General features: G+C 46.3%; 6 non-coding genes across 6 annotated transcripts; all 6 read left to right on the top strand.

Annotated features, from left to right (window-relative positions):
* The first annotated feature begins 899 nt into the window (after nt 1–899).
* Nucleotides 900–1,090, top strand: LOC130340587 (U2 spliceosomal RNA). The gene has a single exon (XR_008880682.1). It is a non-coding gene; the product is annotated as a U2 spliceosomal RNA (small nuclear RNA).
* Nucleotides 1,091–3,174: 2,084 nt separating this feature from the next.
* Nucleotides 3,175–3,365, top strand: LOC130340544 (U2 spliceosomal RNA). Its single transcript, XR_008880646.1, has one exon. It is a non-coding gene; the product is annotated as a U2 spliceosomal RNA (small nuclear RNA).
* A 2,085-nt stretch (nt 3,366–5,450) lies between these two features.
* LOC130340588 (U2 spliceosomal RNA) lies at nt 5,451–5,641 on the top strand. Its single transcript, XR_008880683.1, has one exon. It is a non-coding gene; the product is annotated as a U2 spliceosomal RNA (small nuclear RNA).
* Nucleotides 5,642–7,726: 2,085 nt separating this feature from the next.
* Nucleotides 7,727–7,917, top strand: LOC130340545 (U2 spliceosomal RNA). Its single transcript, XR_008880647.1, has one exon. It is a non-coding gene; the product is annotated as a U2 spliceosomal RNA (small nuclear RNA).
* Nucleotides 7,918–10,005: 2,088 nt separating this feature from the next.
* LOC130340589 (U2 spliceosomal RNA) lies at nt 10,006–10,196 on the top strand. Its single transcript, XR_008880684.1, has one exon. It is a non-coding gene; the product is annotated as a U2 spliceosomal RNA (small nuclear RNA).
* Nucleotides 10,197–12,280: 2,084 nt separating this feature from the next.
* Nucleotides 12,281–12,471, top strand: LOC130340591 (U2 spliceosomal RNA). The gene has a single exon (XR_008880685.1). It is a non-coding gene; the product is annotated as a U2 spliceosomal RNA (small nuclear RNA).
* Nucleotides 12,472–13,366: the final 895 nt, after the last annotated feature.

Consider the following 13,366-nt stretch of genomic DNA (forward strand, 5'->3'; position numbering starts at 1 on the left):
TATATATATATATATATATATATATACGCGCACACACACACATATATATAAACGTATTCTCCGTTGAGATATTGCAGCCGCTGCTGTGTCCAGGCCCAGGAGCCTTAGCACTGTGCTGTGATGTCACTCAATACCACTGACATCACTAGGTGTAAACAACATCTCTCCTTTGCTGTGTATGTGACTATGGAGCTGTTTGGTGATGTCGTCTATTATGGCCTTCATAGAAGCAACAGGAGATTGTTGCATCCATCTAGAACCCTCAGAACTACAGTGCTATGATGTCACTCACTTCCACAGGCCTTGCAGAGTGTAAACAACAACAACCCAGCTTTGTTGTGTATGTAACCATAGGGATTTGTGATGTCACCTAGAACCTTCACAGCAGCGACAGCTTTATGAGGAGCATCAGCACTGCTCTGCCTGAGCAGAACCATCACCGCCATAGGTTGTCAAATAACCCGGGTTTAACCCACACAGGTAAGTCCAATGGGGTGCAGGCATGTCCTCTATGCTTACAGCTTCCCGTGGGTGTTGGTTTGATACCGTTTGGGGACAGCCAAGGAGGCATCTGCAGGCAACAAAGGTAGGTGTGTGCTTGTGTGTGTGTTTCCTATGCAGATCCTAAGCCCAGTGTCACATGCAAGTAGGAGGAGTAAGAAGGGTTCCTGGCAAATCCGGGTTATGGATTGCATTTAAAAAGGCCCCGTGGGAGTGCAATGGGCCCCTGTCTTGCTGCTTAGCAATAATGGTATGGGTTTAGGTTCTGCTGTGTGTACTGGTGGTTGACTGCCCCCCAGCCCAGAGTGTGCATGGAAAATTGTCTGGCAGCCTCCCTGACAGCAAGCAGTGATAGTGCCCATGAAGGGGACCTTGTTGGGCCCGCCCCTTTCACGGTTATCGCTTCTCGGCCTTTTGGCTAAGATCAAGTGTAGTATCTGTTCTTATCAGTTTAATATCTGATACGTCCCCTATCTGGGGACCATATATTAAATGGATTTTTGAGAACGGGGGCCGATTTCGAAGCTTGCTTCCGTCGCCCTATGCATTGACCCGATATGGCAGTATCTTCGGGTACAGTGCACCACCCCCTTACAGGGTTAAAAAGAAAGATTCCTACTTTCATTGCTACCTACTTGCTGGCTAGCCAGCTAGCCAGCCCTGTGGGCCTTGCTGCTGCTGCTGCTGCAGCCAAAAAACAAAAGGTGGTGCTGCTGCTGCTTCTGCTTCTGCTTGTGTCTGGCCGCTGTTGGAGCGTCCAGGCACAGGACTTCTGCTGCTGCTGACTAAATGGCCTCCTTAATTGGATCATTTGAGTAGCCAGCACACCTGTGCAGGTAGGGCATGACATGATAGGCAGCTGCCTTGATAGCGGGTGGGTGCTGAATGTTCCTAATTGACAAAATAAGATTAATGCTTATGAAGAAATATAAAATCTCATCCCTTCCCCAATATCGCGCCACACCCCTACCCCTTAATTCCCTGGTTGAACTTGATGGACATATGTCTTTTTTCGACCGTACTAACTATGTAACTATGTAACATAACATGGGGGGGGGGGGTCTCCTGGCTGTTCACACAGGTGTGTCATTGCTGTACATTGACCATGCATTGCTTCTGTGGTATTGCAAAGGCAAAGACAAATGCTTCCAGCCATCCATTGCACTAATGGATTGGTCATCAGCTGGCTGTCTATGTCCCGCATCAATATAGACCAAAGTACAGAGGGTTAGGCTATGCTATTGTGCACCTACCTGATGCATCAGAAGGTGCGAGGCCCTTGCTAAATTCTGTGCACAGACTTTGAGATCTATGCTTTAGACTGTATCTAAACCTGCTCCAACATGGACTGACATTCTGGCCTACTTTCAGCCGATGCGACTTGTCTGTCGCTGAACAGTCGCTTTTTATGTATTCAGCACCTATGTATAATGTTGTAAAAATGCTCTAGAAGCTAAAGTCGCAGAAATGTCACACATATTTGGCCTGCAACTTTCTGTGCGACAAATTCAGACAGGAAAAATCAGTATAAATCCTTAGAAAATTATCCCCCAGTGTCTCCATCTGCTGGCGGTATTGAATAAGCATTGCTGCACTGATGGGGTATGCATTAGACGAAAAAAAAGAAGAAAAAGAAGAATAATACGCCCAGAAAAGAGGCGAAAAGGAGAAAAACGTAAAAAAACGTGAAAAAAAAGTAAGAGGAAGAGAAGGGAAAAAAAGGTGGAAATGGGTTTAAAAGTGATTTCGGCGGAGAAATATATATATATATATATATATATATATATATATATATATATACGCGCACACACACACATATATATAAACGTATTCTCCGTTGAGATATTGCAGCCGCTGCTGTGTCCAGGCCCAGGAGCCTTAGCACTGTGCTGTGATGTCACTCAATACCACTGACATCACTAGGTGTAAACAACATCTCTCCTTTGCTGTGTATGTGACTATGGAGCTGTTTGGTGATGTCGTCTATTATGGCCTTCATAGAAGCAACAGGAGATTGTTGCATCCATCTAGAACCCTCAGAACTACAGTGCTATGATGTCACTCACTTCCACAGGCCTTGCAGAGTGTAAACAACAACAACCCAGCTTTGTTGTGTATGTAACCATAGGGATTTGTGATGTCACCTAGAACCTTCACAGCAGCGACAGCTTTATGAGGAGCATCAGCACTGCTCTGCCTGAGCAGAACCATCACCGCCATAGGTTGTCAAATAACCCGGGTTTAACCCACACAGGTAAGTCCAATGGGGTGCAGGCATGTCCTCTATGCTTACAGCTTCCCGTGGGTGTTGGTTTGATACCGTTTGGGGACAGCCAAGGAGGCATCTGCAGGCAACAAAGGTAGGTGTGTGCTTGTGTGTGTGTTTCCTATGCAGATCCTAAGCCCAGTGTCACATGCAAGTAGGAGGAGTAAGAAGGGTTCCTGGCAAATCCGGGTTATGGATTGCATTTAAAAAGGCCCCGTGGGAGTGCAATGGGCCCCTGTCTTGCTGCTTAGCAATAATGGTATGGGTTTAGGTTCTGCTGTGTGTACTGGTGGTTGACTGCCCCCCAGCCCAGAGTGTGCATGGAAAATTGTCTGGCAGCCTCCCTGACAGCAAGCAGTGATAGTGCCCATGAAGGGGACCTTGTTGGGCCCGCCCCTTTCACGGTTATCGCTTCTCGGCCTTTTGGCTAAGATCAAGTGTAGTATCTGTTCTTATCAGTTTAATATCTGATACGTCCCCTATCTGGGGACCATATATTAAATGGATTTTTGAGAACGGGGGCCGATTTCGAAGCGTGCTTCCGTCGCCCTATGCATTGACCCGATATGGCAGTATCTTCGGGTACAGTGCACCACCCCCTTACAGGGTTAAAAAGAAAGATTCCTACTTTCATTGCTACCTGCTTGCTGGCTAGCCAGCTAGCCAGCCCTGTGGGCCTTGCTGCTGCTGCTGCTGCAGCCAAAAAACAAAAGGTGGTGCTGCTGCTGCTTCTGCTTCTGCTTGTGTCTGGCCGCTGTTGGAGCGTCCAGGCACAGGACTTCTGCTGCTGCTGACTAAATGGCCTCCTTAATTGGATCATTTGAGTAGCCAGCACACCTGTGCAGGTAGGGCATGACATGATAGGCAGCTGCCTTGATAGCGGGTGGGTGCTGAATGTTCCTAATTGACAAAATAAGATTAATGCTTATGAAGAAATATAAAATCTCATCCCTTCCCCAATATCGCGCCACACCCCTACCCCTTAATTCCCTGGTTGAACTTGATGGACATATGTCTTTTTTCGACCGTACTAACTATGTAACTATGTAACATAACATGGGGGGGGGGGTCTCCTGGCTGTTCACACAGGTGTGTCATTGCTGTACATTGACCATGCATTGCTTCTGTGGTATTGCAAAGGCAAAGACAAATGCTTCCAGCCATCCATTGCACTAATGGATTGGTCATCAGCTGGCTGTCTATGTCCCGCATCAATATAGACCAAAGTACAGAGGGTTAGGCTATGCTATTGTGCACCTACCTGATGCATCAGAAGGTGCGAGGCCCTTGCTAAATTCTGTGCACAGACTTTGAGATCTATGCTTTAGACTGTATCTAAACCTGCTCCAACATGGACTGACATTCTGGCCTACTTTCAGCCGATGCGACTTGTCTGTCGCTGAACAGTCGCTTTTTATGTATTCAGCACCTATGTATAATGTTGTAAAAATGCTCTAGAAGCTAAAGTCGCAGAAATGTCACACATATTTGGCCTGCAACTTTCTGTGCGACAAATTCAGACAGGAAAAATCAGTATAAATCCTTAGAAAATTATCCCCCAGTGTCTCCATCTGCTGGCGGTATTGAATAAGCATTGCTGCACTGATGGGGTATGCATTAGACGAAAAAAAAGAAGAAAAAGAAGAATAATACGCCCAGAAAAGAGGCGAAAAGGAGAAAAACGTAAAAAAACGTGAAAAAAAAGTAAGAGGAAGAGAAGGGAAAAAAAGGTGGAAATGGGTTTAAAAGTGATTTCGGCGGAGAAATATATATATATATATATATATATATATATATATATATATATATACGCGCACACACACACATATATATAAACGTATTCTCCGTTGAGATATTGCAGCCGCTGCTGTGTCCAGGCCCAGGAGCCTTAGCACTGTGCTGTGATGTCACTCAATACCACTGACATCACTAGGTGTAAACAACATCTCTCCTTTGCTGTGTATGTGACTATGGAGCTGTTTGGTGATGTCGTCTATTATGGCCTTCATAGAAGCAACAGGAGATTGTTGCATCCATCTAGAACCCTCAGAACTACAGTGCTATGATGTCACTCACTTCCACAGGCCTTGCAGAGTGTAAACAACAACAACCCAGCTTTGTTGTGTATGTAACCATAGGGATTTGTGATGTCACCTAGAACCTTCACAGCAGCGACAGCTTTATGAGGAGCATCAGCACTGCTCTGCCTGAGCAGAACCATCACCGCCATAGGTTGTCAAATAACCCGGGTTTAACCCACACAGGTAAGTCCAATGGGGTGCAGGCATGTCCTCTATGCTTACAGCTTCCTGTGGGTGTTGGTTTGATACCGTTTGGGGACAGCCAAGGAGGCATCTGCAGGCAACAAAGGTAGGTGTGTGCTTGTGTGTGTGTTTCCTATGCAGATCCTAAGCCCAGTGTCACATGCAAGTAGGAGGAGTAAGAAGGGTTCCTGGCAAATCCGGGTTATGGATTGCATTTAAAAAGGCCCCGTGGGAGTGCAATGGGCCCCTGTCTTGCTGCTTAGCAATAATGGTATGGGTTTAGGTTCTGCTGTGTGTACTGGTGGTTGACTGCCCCCCAGCCCAGAGTGTGCATGGAAAATTGTCTGGCAGCCTCCCTGACAGCAAGCAGTGATAGTGCCCATGAAGGGGACCTTGTTGGGCCCGCCCCTTTCACGGTTATCGCTTCTCGGCCTTTTGGCTAAGATCAAGTGTAGTATCTGTTCTTATCAGTTTAATATCTGATACGTCCCCTATCTGGGGACCATATATTAAATGGATTTTTGAGAACGGGGGCCGATTTCGAAGCTTGCTTCCGTCGCCCTATGCATTGACCCGATATGGCAGTATCTTCGGGTACAGTGCACCACCCCCTTACAGGGTTAAAAAGAAAGATTCCTACTTTCATTGCTACCTGCTTGCTAGCTAGCCAGCCCTGTGGGCCTTGCTGCTGCTGCTGCTGCAGCCAAAAAACAAAAGGTGGTGCTGCTGCTGCTTCTGCTTCTGCTTGTGTCTGGCCGCTGTTGGAGCGTCCAGGCACAGGACTTCTGCTGCTGCTGACTAAATGGCCTCCTTAATTGGATCATTTGAGTAGCCAGCACACCTGTGCAGGTAGGGCATGACATGATAGGCAGCTGCCTTGATAGCGGGTGGGTGCTGAATGTTCCTAATTGACAAAATAAGATTAATGCTTATGAAGAAATATAAAATCTCATCCCTTCCCCAATATCGCGCCACACCCCTACCCCTTAATTCCCTGGTTGAACTTGATGGACATATGTCTTTTTTCGACCGTACTAACTATGTAACTATGTAACATAACATGGGGGGGGGGGGGGGTCTCCTGGCTGTTCACACAGGTGTGTCATTGCTGTACATTGACCATGCATTGCTTCTGTGGTATTGCAAAGGCAAAGACAAATGCTTCCAGCCATCCATTGCACTAATGGATTGGTCATCAGCTGGCTGTCTATGTCCCGCATCAATATAGACCAAAGTACAGAGGGTTAGGCTATGCTATTGTGCACCTACCTGATGCATCAGAAGGTGCGAGGCCCTTGCTAAATTCTGTGCACAGACTTTGAGATCTATGCTTTAGACTGTATCTAAACCTGCTCCAACATGGACTGACATTCTGGCCTACTTTCAGCCGATGCGACTTGTCTGTCGCTGAACAGTCGCTTTTTATGTATTCAGCACCTATGTATAATGTTGTAAAAATGCTCTAGAAGCTAAAGTCGCAGAAATGTCACACATATTTGGCCTGCAACTTTCTGTGCGACAAATTCAGACAGGAAAAATCAGTATAAATCCTTAGAAAATTATCCCCCAGTGTCTCCATCTGCTGGCGGTATTGAATAAGCATTGCTGCACTGATGGGGTATGCATTAGACGAAAAAAAAGAAGAAAAAGAAGAATAATACGCCCAGAAAAGAGGCGAAAAGGAGAAAAACGTAAAAAAACGTGAAAAAAAAGTAAGAGGAAGAGAAGGGAAAAAAAGGTGGAAATGGGTTTAAAAGTGATTTCGGCGGAGAAATATATATATATATATATATATATATATATATATATATATATATCTATACGCGCACACACACACATATATATAAACGTATTCTCCGTTGAGATATTGCAGCCGCTGCTGTGTCCAGGCCCAGGAGCCTTAGCACTGTGCTGTGATGTCACTCAATACCACTGACATCACTAGGTGTAAACAACATCTCTCCTTTGCTGTGTATGTGACTATGGAGCTGTTTGGTGATGTCGTCTATTATGGCCTTCATAGAAGCAACAGGAGATTGTTGCATCCATCTAGAACCCTCAGAACTACAGTGCTATGATGTCACTCACTTCCACAGGCCTTGCAGAGTGTAAACAACAACAACCCAGCTTTGTTGTGTATGTAACCATAGGGATTTGTGATGTCACCTAGAACCTTCACAGCAGCGACAGCTTTATGAGGAGCATCAGCACTGCTCTGCCTGAGCAGAACCATCACCGCCATAGGTTGTCAAATAACCCGGGTTTAACCCACACAGGTAAGTCCAATGGGGTGCAGGCATGTCCTCTATGCTTACAGCTTCCCGTGGGTGTTGGTTTGATACCGTTTGGGGACAGCCAAGGAGGCATCTGCAGGCAACAAAGGTAGGTGTGTGCTTGTGTGTGTGTTTCCTATGCAGATCCTAAGCCCAGTGTCACATGCAAGTAGGAGGAGTAAGAAGGGTTCCTGGCAAATCCGGGTTATGGATTGCATTTAAAAAGGCCCCGTGGGAGTGCAATGGGCCCCTGTCTTGCTGCTTAGCAATAATGGTATGGGTTTAGGTTCTGCTGTGTGTACTGGTGGTTGACTGCCCCCCAGCCCAGAGTGTGCATGGAAAATTGTCTGGCAGCCTCCCTGACAGCAAGCAGTGATAGTGCCCATGAAGGGGACCTTGTTGGGCCCGCCCCTTTCACGGTTATCGCTTCTCGGCCTTTTGGCTAAGATCAAGTGTAGTATCTGTTCTTATCAGTTTAATATCTGATACGTCCCCTATCTGGGGACCATATATTAAATGGATTTTTGAGAACGGGGGCCGATTTCGAAGCGTGCTTCCGTCGCCCTATGCATTGACCCGATATGGCAGTATCTTCGGGTACAGTGCACCACCCCCTTACAGGGTTAAAAAGAAAGATTCCTACTTTCATTGCTACCTGCTTGCTGGCTAGCCAGCTAGCCAGCCCTGTGGGCCTTGCTGCTGCTGCTGCTGCAGCCAAAAAACAAAAGGTGGTGCTGCTGCTGCTTCTGCTTCTGCTTGTGTCTGGCCGCTGTTGGAGCGTCCAGGCACAGGACTTCTGCTGCTGCTGACTAAATGGCCTCCTTAATTGGATCATTTGAGTAGCCAGCACACCTGTGCAGGTAGGGCATGACATGATAGGCAGCTGCCTTGATAGCGGGTGGGTGCTGAATGTTCCTAATTGACAAAATAAGATTAATGCTTATGAAGAAATATAAAATCTCATCCCTTCCCCAATATCGCGCCACACCCCTACCCCTTAATTCCCTGGTTGAACTTGATGGACATATGTCTTTTTTCGACCGTACTAACTATGTAACTATGTAACATAACATGGGGGGGGGGGGTCTCCTGGCTGTTCACACAGGTGTGTCATTGCTGTACATTGACCATGCATTGCTTCTGTGGTATTGCAAAGGCAAAGACAAATGCTTCCAGCCATCCATTGCACTAATGGATTGGTCATCAGCTGGCTGTCTATGTCCCGCATCAATATAGACCAAAGTACAGAGGGTTAGGCTATGCTATTGTGCACCTACCTGATGCATCAGAAGGTGCGAGGCCCTTGCTAAATTCTGTGCACAGACTTTGAGATCTATGCTTTAGACTGTATCTAAACCTGCTCCAACATGGACTGACATTCTGGCCTACTTTCAGCCGATGCGACTTGTCTGTCGCTGAACAGTCGCTTTTTATGTATTCAGCACCTATGTATAATGTTGTAAAAATGCTCTAGAAGCTAAAGTCGCAGAAATGTCACACATATTTGGCCTGCAACTTTCTGTGCGACAAATTCAGACAGGAAAAATCAGTATAAATCCTTAGAAAATTATCCCCCAGTGTCTCCATCTGCTGGCGGTATTGAATAAGCATTGCTGCACTGATGGGGTATGCATTAGACGAAAAAAAAGAAGAAAAAGAAGAATAATACGCCCAGAAAAGAGGCGAAAAGGAGAAAAACGTAAAAAAACGTGAAAAAAAAGTAAGAGGAAGAGAAGGGAAAAAAAGGTGGAAATGGGTTTAAAAGTGATTTCGGCGGAGAAATATATATATATATATATATATATATATATATATATATATATATATACGCGCACACACACACATATATATAAACGTATTCTCCGTTGAGATATTGCAGCCGCTGCTGTGTCCAGGCCCAGGAGCCTTAGCACTGTGCTGTGATGTCACTCAATACCACTGACATCACTAGGTGTAAACAACATCTCTCCTTTGCTGTGTATGTGACTATGGAGCTGTTTGGTGATGTCGTCTATTATGGCCTTCATAGAAGCAACAGGAGATTGTTGCATCCATCTAGAACCCTCAGAACTACAGTGCTATGATGTCACTCACTTCCACAGGCCTTGCAGAGTGTAAACAACAACAACCCAGCTTTGTTGTGTATGTAACCATAGGGATTTGTGATGTCACCTAGAACCTTCACAGCAGCGACAGCTTTATGAGGAGCATCAGCACTGCTCTGCCTGAGCAGAACCATCACCGCCATAGGTTGTCAAATAACCCGGGTTTAACCCACACAGGTAAGTCCAATGGGGTGCAGGCATGTCCTCTATGCTTACAGCTTCCCGTGGGTGTTGGTTTGATACCGTTTGGGGACAGCCAAGGAGGCATCTGCAGGCAACAAAGGTAGGTGTGTGCTTGTGTGTGTGTTTCCTATGCAGATCCTAAGCCCAGTGTCACATGCAAGTAGGAGGAGTAAGAAGGGTTCCTGGCAAATCCGGGTTATGGATTGCATTTAAAAAGGCCCCGTGGGAGTGCAATGGGCCCCTGTCTTGCTGCTTAGCAATAATGGTATGGGTTTAGGTTCTGCTGTGTGTACTGGTGGTTGACTGCCCCCCAGCCCAGAGTGTGCATGGAAAATTGTCTGGCAGCCTCCCTGACAGCAAGCAGTGATAGTGCCCATGAAGGGGACCTTGTTGGGCCCGCCCCTTTCACGGTTATCGCTTCTCGGCCTTTTGGCTAAGATCAAGTGTAGTATCTGTTCTTATCAGTTTAATATCTGATACGTCCCCTATCTGGGGACCATATATTAAATGGATTTTTGAGAACGGGGGCCGATTTCGAAGCTTGCTTCCGTCGCCCTATGCATTGACCCGATATGGCAGTATCTTCGGGTACAGTGCACCACCCCCTTACAGGGTTAAAAAGAAAGATTCCTACTTTCATTGCTACCTGCTTGCTGGCTAGCCAGCTAGCCAGCCCTGTGGGCCTTGCTGCTGCTGCTGCTGCAGCCAAAAAACAAAAGGTGGTGCTGCTGCTGCTTCTGCTTCTGCTTGTGTCTGGCCGCTGTTGGAGCGTCCAGGCACAGGACTTCTGCTGCTGCTGACTAAATGGCCTCCTTAATTGGATCATTTGAGTAGCCAGCACACCTGTGCAGGTAGGGCATGACATGATAGGCAGCTGCCTTGATAGCGGGTGGGTGCTGAATGTTCCTAATTGACAAAATAAGATTAATGCTTATGAAGAAATATAAAATCTCATCCCTTCCCCAATATCGCGCCACACCCCTACCCCTTAATTCCCTGGTTGAACTTGATGGACATATGTCTTTTTTCGACCGTACTAACTATGTAACTATGTAACATAACATGGGGGGGGGGTCTCCTGGCTGTTCACACAGGTGTGTCATTGCTGTACATTGACCATGCATTGCTTCTGTGGTATTGCAAAGGCAAAGACAAATGCTTCCAGCCATCCATTGCACTAATGGATTGGTCATCAGCTGGCTGTCTATGTCCCGCATCAATATAGACCAAAGTACAGAGGGTTAGGCTATGCTATTGTGCACCTACCTGATGCATCAGAAGGTGCGAGGCCCTTGCTAAATTCTGTGCACAGACTTTGAGATCTATGCTTTAGACTGTATCTAAACCTGCTCCAACATGGACTGACATTCTGGCCTACTTTCAGCCGATGCGACTTGTCTGTCGCTGAACAGTCGCTTTTTATGTATTCAGCACCTATGTATAATGTTGTAAAAATGCTCTAGAAGCTAAAGTCGCAGAAATGTCACACATATTTGGCCTGCAACTTTCTGTGCGACAAATTCAGACAGGAAAAATCAGTATAAATCCTTAGAAAATTATCCCCCAGTGTCTCCATCTGCTGGCGGTATTGAATAAGCATTGCTGCACTGATGGGGTATGCATTAGACGAAAAAAAAGAAGAAAAAGAAGAATAATACGCCCAGAAAAGAGGCGAAAAGGAGAAAAACGTAAAAAAACGTGAAAAAAAAGTAAGAGGAAGAGAAGGGAAAAAAAGGTGGAAATGGGTTTAAAAGTGATTTCGGCGGAGAAATATATATATATATATATATATATATATATATATATATATATATACGCGCACACACACACATATATATAAACGTATTCTCCGTTGAGATATTGCAGCCGCTGCTGTGTCCAGGCCCAGGAGCCTTAGCACTGTGCTGTGATGTCACTCAATACCACTGACATCACTAGGTGTAAACAACATCTCTCCTTTGCTGTGCATGTGACTATGGAGCTGTTTGGTGATGTCGTCTATTATGGCCTTCATAGAAGCAACAGGAGATTGTTGCATCCATCTAGAACCCTCAGAACTACAGTGCTATGATGTCACTCACTTCCACAGGCCTTGCAGAGTGTAAACAACAACAACCCAGCTTTGTTGTGTATGTAACCATAGGGATTTGTGATGTCACCTAGAACCTTCACAGCAGCGACAGCTTTATGAGGAGCATCAGCACTGCTCTGCCTGAGCAGAACCATCACCGCCATAGGTTGTCAAATAACCCGGGTTTAACCCACACAGGTAAGTCCAATGGGGTGCAGGCATGTCCTCTATGCTTACAGCTTCCCGTGGGTGTTGGTTTGATACCGTTTGGGGACAGCCAAGGAGGCATCTGCAGGCAACAAAGGTAGGTGTGTGCTTGTGTGTGTGTTTCCTATGCAGATCCTAAGCCCAGTGTCACATGCAAGTAGGAGGAGTAAGAAGGGTTCCTGGCAAATCCGGGTTATGGATTGCATTTAAAAAGGCCCCGTGGGAGTGCAATGGGCCCCTGTCTTGCTGCTTAGCAATAATGGTATGGGTTTAGGTTCTGCTGTGTGTACTGGTGGTTGACTGCCCCCCAGCCCAGAGTGTGCATGGAAAATTGTCTGGCAGCCTCCCTGACAGCAAGCAGTGATAGTGCCCATGAAGGGGACCTTGTTGGGCCCGCCCCTTTCACGGTTATCGCTTCTCGGCCTTTTGGCTAAGATCAAGTGTAGTATCTGTTCTTATCAGTTTAATATCTGATACGTCCCCTATCTGGGGACCATATATTAAATGGATTTTTGAGAACGGGGGCCGATTTCGAAGCTTGCTTCCGTCGCCCTATGCATTGACCCGATATGGCAGTATCTTCGGGTACAGTGCACCACCCCCTTACAGGGTTAAAAAGAAAGATTCCTACTTTCATTGCTACCTGCTTGCTGGCTAGCCAGCTAGCCAGCCCTGTGGGCCTTGCTGCTGCTGCTGCTGCAGCCAAAAAACAAAAGGTGGTGCTGCTGCTGCTTCTGCTTCTGCTTGTGTCTGGCCGCTGTTGGAGCGTCCAGGCACAGGACTTCTGCTGCTGCTGACTAAATGGCCTCCTTAATTGGATCATTTGAGTAGCCAGCACACCTGTGCAGGTAGGGCATGACATGATAGGCAGCTGCCTTGATAGCGGGTGGGTGCTGAATGTTCCTAATTGACAAAATAAGATTAATGCTTATGAAGAAATATAAAATCTCATCCCTTCCCCAATATCGCGCCACACCCCTACCCCTTAATTCCCTGGTTGAACTTGATGGACATATGTCTTTTTTCGACCGTACTAACTATGTAACTATGTAACATAACATGGGGGGGGGGGGTCTCCTGGCTGTTCACACAGGTGTGTCATTGCTGTACATTGACCATGCATTGCTTCTGTGGTATTGCAAAGGCAAAGACAAATGCTTCCAGCCATCCATTGCACTAATGGATTAGTCATCAGCTGGCTGTCTATGTCCCGCATCAATATAGACCAAAGTACAGAGGGTTAGGCTATGCTATTGTGCACCTACCTGATGCATCAGAAGGTGCGAGGCCCTTGCTAAATTCTGTGCACAGACTTTGAGATCTATGCTTTAGACTGTATCTAAACCTGCTCCAACATGGACTGACATTCTGGCCTACTTTCAGCCGATGCGACTTGTCTGTCGCTGAACAGTCGCTTTTTATGTATTCAGCACCTATGTATAATGTTGTAAAAATGCTCTAGAAGCTAAAGTCGCAGAAATGTCACACATATTTGG

This window comes from Hyla sarda, unplaced genomic scaffold (assembly GCF_029499605.1).
Source record: "Hyla sarda isolate aHylSar1 unplaced genomic scaffold, aHylSar1.hap1 scaffold_597, whole genome shotgun sequence".
NCBI classification, from domain to species: Eukaryota; Metazoa; Chordata; class Amphibia; order Anura; family Hylidae; genus Hyla; species Hyla sarda.